Raw genomic sequence first — 13972 nt, forward strand, 5'->3', positions numbered from 1 at the left:
GTCCCGCAGTTTTTGCGCTCATTTTTTGTATGAATTAAGCAAACTGACCTTATCTTGCCTCTACCTTTGTATTTATTGAAAAGACACGAGAGTGGTCTCAACTTTTTCATTTCCCTCTTGGTAAAAGAGCTAATAGACACATATTTCCTAAAAATGTTGAACTTTATCTTTAGGTGCAGCCACTTAACAGTGAAGCTGCTTAAGAGCTGCTACATTGTAAAACCAATTTCTCAAATTAATTAACTGTAATAAGTAGTGAAAAGTTTGTTTGGGAGTTCTACTAACTTAAAAAAAAAGCTGAGCGCAAGTAGAATTTTCTTTCTATTGTATTTATTAAACCCAAAAGATTCCATTAATATGAACTTTACTGAACATGAAATAATGGCTTTTTACATTTACAGTTATTAATGCTCTAAACAATGCAATGCAATGAGAGGGGTGAATGAAAATTGTAAGTTATATTACTGAAAATATCTGAGTTGCCTTATTCAGTCATTTTAATTAAAATCTTATAACATCCAACTTTTGAGTTTATGAACTAAAAAAGGTGCCAACAGCCTAAATTTTTTGAGTGCTGCTAACTTAATTGGGTTTACAGTGTACTGAGTGGCTAAATAGTGGTGCCATTTAGTCTCCATGCAGACAGGCTATTTCTGGGCATGTGGATAAATATGAATGTAATGTGAGTGTAAACATGCAACACAACATGTTCAATAAATTATGCTTTTTATCCAACTAGCATTTTATAGCGCATCAAATATCCAGCTAGATAAAATGTCCACTTTTCACTCAAAGGGATGTATTCATGCAACCTACAGGGCTGTTAACTAAAGAGCCATACAGCTACTTCTATTGTTGGTTCTCATACAAAATAAGATCAATGCCCATGCTGACAAAAGCGCACAAAGAAATGTATCACCCTACTGCGTTGTCATCAGGTCTTTTTTTCTAAGGTCGAGTCGAGCTAAACCTTTCTGGGCAAATCATTTTCTATCCTGTAATTTCATAGGGCCAGGAAAGAATCATTAGAGCTATGAAATAGGCTCTCTAGCCAAGGATTTCTACCTCTCCTTCATACTTCTCTCTTCACCTACAGTAATGACTTTTTTCAGTGCCCTCAGGAGGTGAACTAATCTTTGCTTTCCTGAAGGCACTCCAGGTGGATACTGTATTCCAAAATCAAAGAACATTCTGACCAAAAACATCCCTGCAGGTGGACTGTGCCATTAGAAATTAGGTATTAGATTCATGACTCTGATATTTCTGCTGCCTTCTTAATGTATTCTCACTCATTTTAACATTTATCCTTTTAGTTATGCCATTGTACTTGTAGCATGAATGACTCTAAGGTAGGATTGTCATTTGAATGCAAATAGCAGTGAATTGTGGCCTATGGCATATGACACTTTGATCGAGTACATTAGGTTCAAGGTTCAAGGTACTTTATTGTCATACCAGCTCACCTTTACAGTTTATGGTACGAAATTGGTACTCGGGTCCGGGATTGAGCCATAAATAATTAAAAACAAAGTATTTAAAGAGCACAAGTAAGGCAAGAGAAGAATATACACAAGGCAATATATAGGCTATAGAGCATGGCTCGAGTTCAGCAGTCTGACAGCTTCAGGAAAGAAGCTGTTCCTGAGCCTGGTGCATAAATGTAATTAACTAAAGGATAAGACAAGTGAAAAATTAAAGCGAAAACCTGAACAAATTAGTAGTTAAACATAATAAATGCAGCTGCATCCATACAGGTGCGCTGCATAGTATAATTAAGCACTTAGCATCCAATCATGTATCATCTATAAAAATGCAGTGCAAGCCCATTTCAATATGATTTTCTATCAAGATGGCAAGAGGAAAATATGTAAGTGACTTGAAAGACGTTTCATTGTTGGGACCTGGATGGCAGGAACCTCAGTCCCAAAGACTGCTCAACTGGCAAGTGTTTATAAGGAATAGTGACTAAAATGACATTTGCAGTTAATGTATGGGAAAGACGTCAGTGAATAGGTTCGGGAACTGTGTTAAATTGCGCACATTCGATGACGACACTTGTGCATTCGTGCATTATAAAAGGAAAACAAGGTGACTCATGCACAATTTGATCAGCCAGCAAGAACAGTCCATCTATAATTACATAGAGAGGGATGTTATAGTAGGGTTGCAGTGAATAAAAACATTAGCATTATCATTGATAATGGAACACTGTGACGCTCAAAAGCTGCAACAAGTGGCTTGCTATAAGTTGTTATTCCTAACCTGACAGACGCTTGTTCCGGAGGCACAGTAGCCACGTGGTGGGATGTTGGCTATTAACCCTTCCTAAGTCCTACCCCTTATGGAACCTCAGTCAACTTTCTCCTTTCCTGTGCCCTGTACTTATAAGTTCAGAAGCAAACATAACATAGCATAATATACTATGTTCTAGGCTCGTCTATGTCAAAAAGAAAACAAGTTTTTTAAGATCGTAAAAGTTACTACTGTAAGAGTTGCAAATCAGGGGTTCACTCTTAGACACAACCCATCTTAATTTAGCTAATTTAGCAAAACAATAGCTAACTGGACAGCTAATGATTGATGTACATTACATGTATAATACTAATACTACAATACTAATTAGTCAGTTAGTGTTTTTGCTAGCAAAATTGATATACATTTGCTAGATTAGTCTCATTGTCAACCTGACTAATTATGTTTTGTAATGTGACTGTGCTGTGGTTAAAGTGTGGGTAGGTTTAAGGATAAATAACACTTGCTTAGGGTTAGGGAAAGACCGTGGTTTGAGCTAAAATGATCGCTCTTGTTAAATCTTTAGGTCGGTCTGGTCACATAGACGAGCCTAGCACAAAAAAATATCTACATACATGAAACAGTAAAGGTGAAAGCTGACCATGGGGTGCTACTGGGTACCAATCTCACTCAATTGCTATCTGAACAGAGAGCGAAAAGGGTGGGACCTTCAACTGAAAGTGAAAGCATTGAAATGGAATGATTAAAACATGCATGCACTGCACAAAGTGTTTCTGCGGACCGCCATCGGTCCATGGACTGAACTTTGAAAACCCCTGCCACAGAGGAAAAGGTCACTGCAAATCATTACAAAGACGTCCTGAGTGATCACCTTGATGACACATTTCTATCCTGACTGACAGTGCACCCATCTGTGTAGCACAAGGGGTCAGTGAATGATTTGATGGGTATGAAAATGATGTAAATCATATGCTATGGCCATCGCAGTCAGATCTCAACCTGACACCTTACTGACCCGCTAGCACATCAGAGAGCATTCACCACCACCATGATCAAAACACCAAATGAGGGAACTTTTTGAAGAAAGGTGTTCATTCCTCCAGTAGATTTCCATAGACTTGTAGAATCAATGCCAAGGACACACTGAAGTCGTTCTGCTGGCATGTACTGGCCCCACGCCTTGCTGTTGATTTTTCCTTTAATCTGTCACCCTGTGCTTGATTAGCCAGGGTGCAATCACCAGCCACCATGATCCGAAATCTCATCACAGATAGCCTATTAAATGCTGCAGCAAATGAACTGCCATTCAAGTTAAAATTATTCCACCCACCATGTTGTTTCCATCTAATAAACAGAAAACCTCTTGAAATTCAGTAACAAAGGTGGTCCCCTGTTGACTGTTTGTTTGTTGCTTGGACTGGCAGTGTGAACTGACTGGAATCACAATGCCAGACAGATTCACAGCTTGTGTGAGTAAACCGTGCCCCCTTTGGCATATCGGACAACAAGTGCAGCTGCAGCAGCGATAACTAAGGGGCTTGACCTGCGCTGGTCAGGGATTAGACGATGTTCCAGAGGAAAATCAGAACAAGTATAAAGTAAAGATGAGGTGGATTGACAGCACAACAAAACACCAAACCGTCTTCTGGGAAACAGCAGACAGACTGTTTCTGCTGAATTGTATGGTATTGTAGGTCCAGATGTTTGGTACAGAGTTGACATGACCAGAAACTGCAGCCAGGAGATCAAAATGGGAAAAAATTACATTTGCTATTCCAGGGATTTACTTCATGACCTCCTCCTCCTCCTCCTCCTCCTCCTCCCCTACTCTGTGCATTTAAATCTGATAATAATATCATGGCCGAATGCTGTATTTTTGATGGAATCTGTCCAAAAGTCCTGTCTTATCTTGAGTTTTTGATGTGCTGTCTTGTGAGGTGGCAGCTGTTAGGAAACTGATAAAACCTCAGAGTGAACTGATAAAATCATAGAAAATGAATAGTGATACAGTAACTGATTAAAATGTCAAAGATCTTTTTAAAATGTCATATTACTGATCTATCAAACTGACAAAGTCTTATTTTATCTCAGATCAAATTATTCCAATCGGTTGCTGCTTTGACAGCAGATTATTTAAAAGTTTAATATTAAATTGTCTTAAATATGCTTTGGGTAGATAAGCACTAGGTAAGGTCATTTTTAATGTATTCTATATTTTATTCCCTAACATGGGATAAATAAAGGTGAAGATAAAGACAGAAATGAATACTTTGACTTAGCACTCACTGACAGATGAAAACACATAAACATACACACGTCCTTGTGGACTAACAACCAGTCAGAAAAGATATACTCTAATGTAATGTGGACACACAGGTAGCTTCCAAACATAAGTTCACTGATGTCTAATATGAGATGGATAGGTTTGAGTATAAATAGAGAAACTGTGAAATGCTATACAAGCATTATGGTTTGTGACTCTTTAAACCTGCGATAGCTGAGTTTTTTTTGGCCACTTGGGGGCAGCGGACACAAGCTGTAAACAAAACACTGATATATTTTCACCTCTAAAATTGATATGGTGAACTCGTCAAACAAAGTTGCTAAAATACCTACTTTTCTGTTTTAATTTTTGGGGTTTTTCGTCTTTATTTCTGAAGTACAAATCACCTATGACAGATGACTTATAGGCTTGACAAAAGGAAGCGTGGAGTTTGGATTATGCATAATTCACACTGGAACTTTTGACTCCGCAGTCAGATCAGCTGAATGCAGTGCCCCGTGTGACCACTCCAGGAGGAGTGGAGGGGAGCAGGGTTAAGAGCCATGCTAACCCACACTGGATTTACAGAAAGGCTGCTCCTGAGAATTGACAGGAAAATGCAACGAATTTTGTCCACATAGCGAGACTCGACAACATCCCGGATCAAGCTGCACTTGACAGGCACACCAGCACTGAACAAAAAGGATGCAACACATGACACTGTGTTTACTCAGCAATGAGTTGTGCATAAACACAGTAAAAGCTGATGGACAATGTTTTCCAGTTGTGAACTTTTAATGGGAAGATGTTGACCATATTATTATATATACCATCTTGTTGCTGCTGTTTATATTCAACCTGATGTAAATTCAAAAAGTGTACTACAGAATTATTGTTTACATATATATGTGTGTATATATATGTAAATTGCTGTATATATTTTTTTAATTTTATTTTCCATCCTATTCTACCCTGAATTTAATTAATTATCTATATCTATATGTTGTATGTGTATGTAGCATAAAGGAACTATAACTCTCATTATTTTGAATGAATGTAAATCCAGTATTCATTGTCCTTTTAGCTCTGTTTCTAGAGCCCTACCAACTAGGTCACTAGGTTCACTATCATTTTGCTAACTGTGTCTGTCTGCTGTTTGATGGTGGGCATGGTTTTCAGAGCACGCATGGCCATAGGTGCATCCCAATACACCTGCCAGAGGTGTAGGCCTGCACTGTACATAGTCCAAACAAGGCTGTAACCTGGAATGTATGGGGTATATATGAAACAAATCAGTGGTGGTTACAGAAGTAGAAATGACTTTTAAATTGATGCCACAGAAACAGAAGAAAGTCAACATAACATTGCCGAATTAGAAGTTAAAGTATATGAAATTCAGTCTGACTCACTGGATGCAGACTGTGGAAATAAATAAATAAATGGTTGCCTTTTTCAGGTGGGATTCTCCTGCTACTTGCATGTTACCATTTTCAAAATTACAGTAAACAACCACAGCCTCCATGTTAGCAACATGTATGCTGAAAATGGCAAGTTACCCTAACCCTTGGTCACATCTGAACGTAAACAACTATCCCCTTTTCTTTTGGGTTGAATAAGCCATTTTAATGGCAGGTCTTGCCTCCCCATGTGCAAATGTTCAGACAAAACAGGTTATTGCGTGTTTTGCAGGGAAACTGACATTGCATCCTTGGCTTTGTTCCACTCAAGATAATTATATAAAAAATAAATAAAAATACAAGTAAGCCAGACCATTTTTTCAGCTTTGGCAGAGTAGTAATGTGTGCAGCCATTTCATGAGCTCTTTCATCAGCTCTCACACAGTGATGCAGAAATAGGAAATTAAGAATACATTTTACAACATAAAACTTGCGAACTCAGAGAAACAGATAAGTGCACTTGAGCTGTTGCTTCTCTGCCTCTTACTGACAGGAAACTGGGCAACTGAACTCTTCACTGTATCTACACTGGGATCTCTGCCCTTATCTCTGATATCTGAGTCAAGGTTGGATTACAGTATGTCACCTGCCATGTGTAGCTGCCTCGATCGTGAGGTTTCCAGCTCACGTACGGCAGATCTGCCACAAGATTTTTGGACCATATGGGGCTTACAGTCCTCCCTGCTGCACCTACGCTGAGCAAGAGCATTACAGTAATCCTTCGTCCAGATGAAAAAAAGAAGGCCGAGGCTCCTTGGAGGGGGGTTGTCCATGACATCCATGACATGTGGTAGTGACACTGTGGCCTTTGTTTTTCAGCAGCTCAGGTCATTATAAACAACATCAATGTTCTGCTTCATGGTGGTTTCACTATTTGATGTTCCAGACTTATTTGTAGTCTCCAGTTCTCACATTCACATACAGTCGATGTGGAAAGTTTCAGACATGAAACAGCTCTGACAACTAGTGTTGACTACAAATGGCCAAAAATAGATATCTGGAATCCAGGATGTTTCCATGGACCTGCCACAACATGCAAAGAATAAAAAATTTACAAACATGTCCTTCCTTTTTCTTTGAGAAACATTGCCTCCAAGGCTTTTTCAAATCAATCTCTTTCCAGTTCATTCATTGAAACAACCATAACAAGAAGTGCATCCTCACTGAGCATCAATATGTTGGATGCGGAAAAACACTGTCATTGCTCTTTTGACATATTAGGTGCATGAGTCTGACATCTGCTTAATGTCTCCTGTCAGTGCATGTCTGACGAGAACACTGTTACTGTCAGTGCAACAAAGTCGATACAAGTCGGCGAAAATAGTGCAACCAGTTCAAATGAAGGTCAGTGCTGGTCAGTGTTATTACATGTGCTTTTAGACATGTATTGATCCAATTTTGTGGCGATGCGGGTAAACAGAGTTTGTTCGAGATGAATCCGAGAGAAGCGCTTTTCACTGCCACTCAGTGAAAAATACCGAGCACTGACACAGACATCATGATCTAGGGAATAAATAAGTGATTGATTTAATGAATTAATGATTTATCTCATGAGCAGCATGATTATCAAGCAAATGAGATGTAAATACATGCATGAATTGGAGACATGAATTAGTTGCTATTAACAACATCTCACTTTCAAATTTTATACTCTCCATTGTTGTAAACCAGAGGGGTGCACTCAAGCCACATGACTTGGACTCAAGTCACAAATTTGAGGACTCAACAAAATCAAAAAAGACTTGCAACTCAACTTGAACTTTAACACCAATAATTTATGCCTTCATTTGAAAATATTTGATACCTTTCCCAAAGTCCAAAGATTTAAAAGTAAGTTATGGAAAAGCTTGTGCCACAAATCATAACATAGAAGAGAATAAATCCTGAAAATTCTGTTTTCTCCATACACTGTCAGTGAGTGTTTTATGTGTAGCCTGTAGGATCTGATACTCTGGCTGTGCGTGGCTGTGTGGTGATTAACGCAGATGAAAAGTACAACCTAGATGAGATTTCTAATAATACAGAAGCGAAGTTCTTCCCTCTCTGGGGTGTCCCATGAGACCTTATTTTGGAAAAAATAAGAACGATTTTCAGTGGCAAGGGACAAATAATTTTCTGCTTCCATTTAAATTGTGCCACAAATAACACATATGATCTTTGTGAATTTAAAAAAGTGATTTTACAAGATTGGCAAGTACGCTTGTTCCTGATCAGCAGCACTGACAATGTCCTTGCGAGATCTTAAAATAATTTCATAATTTAAAGTGAACTCAGGTCCTCTTGCAGTGCGACAAAACAAATTAGTCTGCATTAAGCTAAAGAGATGCACAGATGCAGCCTGACAAATAGCCTTCACAATGTGACTTGATGAGCACATGGCGTGCGCCCAATTTCACTGAGTCACGGTGGCATCCAGTGAAAAGGACTTAAATCTGAGGCTATAATCAGAGTCCCTTACACTCTGTTCACTCACACATGATCACCGCCTCAAGAGAGTAACACTGGCTCATTTCACTTCTATTCTCCTCTTTCAGTCAGAGGAATACTCAAAGGGAATTAAATGACTAATTGGGATATCTATCACCCTGCTCCTAAGAGAAGACAGAAATTGAGCAGTGCCAAGACAAATGTCACCCTGAAGGGAAAATATTGATCACGTACAAAGACTATGATTAAAACATCCTCCCTCAAATGTGTTATTTATCTGAAATCCAGAAAATGTGAGGATGATAATGAAAGCAGGACAGGGTGTCCAATTAAAATGCACTTATGGGAAATACTAAGACTTGCACAAGCTTACATTTGTGTTAAAGATGTTTTTTTATTTAATCTTCAATGTATTCATGATATTATCATATTCAAGGTAAACAAACACACATTTGAATTCTAGTCTGTTTCTAACATTTTATGAGAGAAAACGCCTATGGCAAGTTCACATTTAAACAAAACAATGCTGCCAGGACTATATGTGATTCATATTACTCAAAACCTTGTAAACAACCCGTAGGACACGCCCACTCTGTTTTGCAGCTGTCATTTTCTCTTCCAATTATTTCTCCATCACCGTGTGTAACTGAGCATTTAGCTTAAAGCAGCAAAGGAAAAGACTGATTGAGAACAAACTGCGGGTCAAAGACAGACAAATACATCTGGAGATGTTTGCACTGCGCTGCATCACAGCTCCACTGTAGCCATCGTAAGCAAAAGGGACTCATTTACACCTCACCGAAAGATTTCACACAAAGGCAGAACTATCAGCACTGTGAACACGGTGTGGATCAGCCATATGTTAGTGCTGCATAACATTAAACTCCTCCTCACCTTTTGACCTTAAGATCTCAGCAATAGCGTTGCTCAATAAGAGCTTCCAAGGGCTTTATGAAAGTGATAACGTGCTCTTTAACTAGAAATGACAAAAAGAACAACCAATAAATAAAATAATAAATATATATATAAATTTCTCAGAATGTGGTTCTATTTAATAGTTCATTTTAATTACAATCTCAAAAATAAAAGACACATGGAACATAAGGAGGCAGTAAATGGAGTGGCCATTGATTCTGCATGACGCGTTCATGGGATAATCTGGTTTCCTCTTTGGCTGGTGCGCAGATGGCACTGGGAAAGAAAAAAATGGGGACAGGCAGGCTATAGGGCTGGGGCAGATATTCACCCCTAGATAAGCCCTACTGTACCATGCACCATGTCAACCAGCCGGTCCGTGCATCCCGATCTAGATACGCTCTGCTGTCTGTCATCAGCGGGCACGAGGACAGAGGGAGAAGAGCAGGATATCGAACAAGACTGTGTTTGTGTCTGTGGCTGGATTAGGGTGCGTGTCTGCAGAGGCTTGCAAAGATATGCAGATACGGCCGCAAATCATCTCAGAGTAGATGGGAGTGGATGGGTAGTGATTAGTCTTAACACAACAGCTGTGAGGTAACAAGCCATGCCTTCCACATTCATTATCCATTATTGCCTCCATCGAGTCGCGGGCAGGCACCAGGAACATTTTGTGAGTGTTGCAGACTCTACGGGAGTTCCAGCAGCCTGAGCTCATGTTCAGAATGTTGAATGTTCGCCCTGATTGTTTTTACGCTCCCGTGTGCTAAAGTGCTGTGTTGAACTTGGCTGTGTTTGGCCCCCTGCCTGCACCCACTGTTTCAGATTAGTTGTAATTAACGTCTCCTGGCGTCACGTGCCTCACGTTTGGCAGGAGACCTGCACTAAAGTGATCTCCTGCTCTGAATCTGTCTGATGGAGGGGGGTGGGACTGTCCATGAGCATAAATGAACAAACATACCCTTGCTGCCTGTTGCCTTGTTTGTACAACATAGATAATAAAAACAGAAAGAGAAACATGTAAGAGACAGACACAAAAACACAGAGCGATAGAGAGAGACAGACAAAAAGAGACAGAGTGAGGGAGGGAGGATTAACTTCTCATCCAGTCTTTGCTGTTGCATAGATTGTAAGTAGCTTATTGCACAAAGCGCCCTGCATGTAACCGGTGCGTTTGCATGATTTGTTTTGGGAGTTTTTTTGTGTATTGGACATCACTGACCTCATGCAGGCAACTAAGAGCTTTGAGCCTAAAATAGTCAAACTGGAGAATCTGGCAGGCTGTGCGCTTCTAAGAATGCACCCAAAGCTATAAAAGGCCAACGGGTTTACATCCATATAAACATTACTCTTTAATCCCTGATGTTAAAAATGGTAATTGGGTGCAGTTAAAAACCTCATCTGGTTGTACTTTTCGTTTGTATTAATCACCACGCAGCCATGCTTAGCCAGAGTATTAAATCCCACAGGCTATGCATAAAACAGTCACTGGCATTGTTTGATCGAAAAACTTCACTTTAAATGTGTGATTTTTTATTCATTAAAGGGAAAGACCCATGCACGTGCTTCCCCTTCATGCAAGTTGAGAAATGGACATGCACACGCTTGATCAGTACTTTCCTAAACCACGGTGTCATCAGCGTCTAGCTGAATTTGGCCAAACTTGAGTGATCGGTTTGATGACTGGGAATACAGTACTGTGGTGGTTTTCTTGCCTGGTTTGGGGGCTGCTACAGCTACACCTACAGATAAGCTACAGATAAAAAAAAAAAACAGGTTTACTTTACTTTTTCTTACTTTAGCACCAAGTAAACTAGATAACTGCAGTCTGTCCATCAGGAAACTTTGTAAGCTAAATCAACCTGGTGCTGCAGTCTGTTGTCAAAGTGGCCTTACAGGATAACATTTAATGACATCTTAATGACAAGTTCACATGGTACCACTTTACTTGAGGTCAAGGAAAATATTCATGACACAATTTTTATATGGTATCATGAAGGCTCATGTCAAAACCAACCACATTTGAGAGTACAATGTAGCATTAAAACATAAAGCTAAGCAGTTTCTTTCAAGGTAGAATCAGTAGGATTTGTCAGAGCTGATCATAAATACACCACAAAGATAGTCTATTGCTATGTCTCCTTCCTAGGACATCAGATACTGATGTTTTGGGTTGGTAAAGTGTCCACAGCAAAATAATGAGAGAATACAGTACAGGGTCTCTGCAGATACAGACAAGACTTCACAGTTCCAGTGAGTCATAAGTGATGACTAAAAGGGATTATTTACATTATTTATATAATCATATGATAAATGAGTCTAAACATCATATTTTCTGAGGAAAATTTTGCATATTAACTTTAAGTTTGATAGTGTGAAGTTGTCCTTACAAACATTGACTCGTTATGTTGTCTTGATTAATGTCAATTTGTCATAACAAAGACATCTCAAATAATATTTACTTTGCGTTAAAAGCAACATAATTGACCAAATGAAACTTAATTACAACAGCCATTACAGGTGTGATAACATGTTTATGACATTGTAATGACATTCTTATGCACACCCTGGTAACCAAGAAGTTATATTGCATTTTTTAAAATAATTTCTCCTGAGCTGCTTTGTGTTCTTGTATGTGGACCAAACTCCCCCCAAAACATGAGGTCTGCTTCAACTTTCAGTTTTTCTTAAAACTTTTCTCTTTGCTTCTCTTTATTCATACATATCTTGCACTGCAGTGTAATTGTAATGTAAATCCTATTGTTCTGCTTAATCCCTTTTATTTGAGTTAAGCTTATTTGTATCTTCTGTTTTATTTTACTCCTTTTAAATCATATTCATAATTGTCTTTTGATTCTTTTATATCTTGTCTTAATACCTCTTTATGTCTTAAAGAATTGCCTTAATTAATGCATTTGAATGACTTTGCTGTTGAAAAGTGTTTTACAAATAAATGTGCCTTGCCTTGTCTTTAGTTTTAGCAGTAATTTCTGACATTTCCCTTTTCAAAAAGACCAGCATGAACTTGGCTCTATGTCAAAAGTGAGTGTAAAGGCAGGTCAGTATTTATATTGCCAGTTAAGGGTGTTTTAGTTCATGAATATTGCCAAATATGAAAATATTACGCCTGTTTCTGCCAAGAAAATTATGCAATTGATAAAATAAAAATTAAATCAAAATGAGTCAAAATCTTATCTAATGATTTTGATGTGGTAACTCAAACTTTTGAATTATTTTGTCATAATTTAGACTTAAACTGATTTTATTTCCTCCTTAGTTAAAAAGGCTAACAGCAAATACTTGCCTGTCCACATCCAGCAGACAGAGCAACATTAGCTTTCATCTGTCATGTCATGTTTTTGCCCACGTGGAAAATGTCCAATATTCAATATCTGTTTTTTAGTTATTAAATGCTGCGCTGTGTTCAGTTAAGTTTGTCAGCGGTTTGGGTTTTTAGAGCTTTTTTGCTTAAAACAGATGCCTGCAGTTTTAAGATATTTGCTTCAAGATTTCTACAAACTCACTAAGTTAATTTTTTGCTTATACTTTTAATTTTTGATGTAGCATCTAAAAACTTTTAGTTATTTTCTTAAAAGTGGCTATGTCTGTAAGCTGCTCATTTACTCAAAGCACAGTATGTATAGTTTTTTCCTCTATTTTATCACAGTTCCTCACAGTTGACCAACCAACAGGTGGTCACTGAGGGCAGCTGACTGGCTCGAGGGTCAGGCTGGAATTAAAAGGGAAAATGAAAGAAGGTAATTCAAAGTGAAAGACACAGCTATGACTAACAACAAAAATGACCCACAGGTGAAAGACACACTGTTAGCGTTCAGGCGTCTAGAGCAGATTTTTGCTTTAAGTCAGTGCAGATCCTCAGTGGGAAACACCAGCTGTCACCAGATAGTGACAGACTTGTTTTTATCTTCAAGCAACACAAAGATTGTGTTGCTTAAAGCGTCTCTGAGGCAATTAAAAAGTTTGCAGTTCTGGAGTAGATAAACTAAAGAATTTCATCTTGGATTTTGAGAATGTCTCAACTGTGGAACCTGCCCATAAGGACAAATGTTCATATTCAGTTGACCACATGCTTGGCCCAGTCTCCGAACAGCAATGTCCAGTTATAGAGTAGTGATCATATAGGCCTGACAATCTTAACATTTCTCTATATGTTCAAGCAGTGTACATGAGGCTCTATGAAGAGCAATACTCAATGTCTCTCTCTGGCTCACTCTCTTAAATCTAAGCCAGGTTAGCTTAGCTCTTATCTTGGCTTTCTGTCTGGGGTAATTGCAGTCTGGCTGGGTGACTGTCACTAGGTTCCTTAATCTCATCCTTGCCCTTCCTTTTTCCACGTTAATGAGTATATGCTGTCGTCTATCGTGTGTATACGTGTCATATTTTACTGTCGGACCAATGTTTGCTGGGGTGTAGCTCTAGCGTCAGGTTTTTAGCATTAATATTATATCATGTATGCTGCCGTGAAGCAACTTTACATTTTTCAGATGTTATTACAGGATTCTCATTTAAAAATGTGTCAAATGGAAGGGTTAAAAAGTCAGCTGGAGATGGACTTCACAGCTGACTCAATGAGTTTAAGCATTAGCATTAGCTTACATTAGCTAGCGACCCTTGTAAATCTGTTAGCGTCATCATT

At 38.7% G+C, this 13972-nt stretch overlaps 1 protein-coding gene across 1 annotated transcript in view; it reads right to left on the minus strand.

Moving 5' to 3' along the window:
- slc1a7a (solute carrier family 1 member 7a) overlaps positions 1-13972 on the minus strand; it is a 51599-nt gene that overhangs the window by 24859 nt on the left and 12768 nt on the right. The gene's annotated exons all lie outside the window — the stretch shown is intronic.

The sequence above is a fragment of the Lutjanus erythropterus genome, chromosome 12, assembly GCF_056507025.1.
Source record: "Lutjanus erythropterus isolate fLutEry1 chromosome 12, fLutEry1.hap2, whole genome shotgun sequence".
Taxonomy (NCBI): domain Eukaryota; kingdom Metazoa; phylum Chordata; class Actinopteri; order Lutjaniformes; family Lutjanidae; genus Lutjanus; species Lutjanus erythropterus.